Here is a 1,260-nt window from a genome sequence, read left to right as displayed (position 1 = left end):
AAACAAATCATGAAGATGGAGAGTGGATGCTTGTCTGACCTCTGTCTCATGGCAGTATTTCTTCTTTGGCTAGCCAGAGGTCAGATATGGCCATGCAGCTTACTGGGTTGTTTTCTGAAAAGAATATAAGAAATTAAAGTTTTGATTATATTTGTGTGTGGTTGTTATATAATTGTTTCTCAATCTCAGAGGATTAAGCGTTAAGGCGTGAGGTCTAGCCTGTCAATCAAGTCATAGCCAATGAGGCCTATGATTGGAAATGTTCTTCTCCTGAGGATTCTGGGAACTCCTATATTTCTCCTTGGAGGTGGGAGACTCTCTCTCTCCCTCTTCCCTCAGTCCCTGTGAGACATTATTGTTGATAAGTCACATGGAGACAGGCTGATGGGCAGTCAGAGCCTTGGAACTGGAGAAGCCACGTGGAGACCCCTGCCAGTGCTGAGATACTTACACCACCCCTGGATCCACAAGACTTTTCACCCACTGGTCTGTGATCTTCCTGTATTCGGCATCATTGCATGTGTTTCTTGAGTTCAGAAGAGGACTTCATAGATTGGTATCATACATATGGGCTAATATCGAATTTATTAACTTGATCTGAACTGGGCTGGGATGTTTTCTCAATATTCAATTGCTCTTGTATATAAAGCTCTTTCTTAGTGCTACAGCTCTTTTAGAATTTGTCTAGCAGGTTTTCTGGTCTTCCCGGAAAACCCCAAAAAAGAAAAAAAAAAGCTCTTTCTTATACATATATGTCTATGATTTTTTTTCTCTAGTCAGCCTGGAATAATACAGTTTGGTTATTTTCTTTAGTTGTTCCTGTGTGTAATGGCAAAAATGAATGTGATTAATGTATAATTTGAACTTGGGGGCCAAAATCGCTCCTTGGATTTCTGAGAGGCCAAGCAGCTTTGTGAAAGCGGCTGACAGAAGGGTCAACATGGCTGACAGAAGGCCCTGGCCTGATGCTGGTCAGAGGCCTAAGGCCATAGTTTCTATCAATGGAATAGTTTTGATAAGGGTTAAGATAAGATTGATAAGGATCAAACTTGAGTGTTTTAAAAATTGAGTTCAGGACTGGCTGTACTAGTTTTACACTGTTTTTTTCTGATAATTTTTATTGATAATGATTAATTGAAATGATTATTGGGAAGTATAAATAGAGTTTGTAAGCTCATTAAGGCATCATTTTGTATCTTTAAATGGGTGTAGGGCATACTTGTAAAGAATGCTCCAAAAGCTAAGCCCCACCCAGTGTCT

The 1,260-nt window shown here is 39.8% G+C and overlaps 1 non-coding gene across 1 annotated transcript; it reads left to right on the top strand.

The window, feature by feature from the left end:
- Positions 1 to 657: 657 nt before the first annotated feature.
- Positions 658 to 718, top strand: LOC142442033 (U7 small nuclear RNA). The gene has a single exon (XR_012783296.1). It is a non-coding gene; the product is annotated as a U7 small nuclear RNA (small nuclear RNA).
- The last annotated feature ends 542 nt before the right edge of the window (positions 719 to 1,260 follow it).

Source organism: Tenrec ecaudatus, chromosome 2 (genome assembly GCF_050624435.1).
Source record: "Tenrec ecaudatus isolate mTenEca1 chromosome 2, mTenEca1.hap1, whole genome shotgun sequence".
Taxonomy (NCBI): domain Eukaryota; kingdom Metazoa; phylum Chordata; class Mammalia; order Afrosoricida; family Tenrecidae; genus Tenrec; species Tenrec ecaudatus.
Note: the sequence above shows the minus strand (reverse complement) of the source record. Positions and strands in the feature narration are given on the sequence as shown.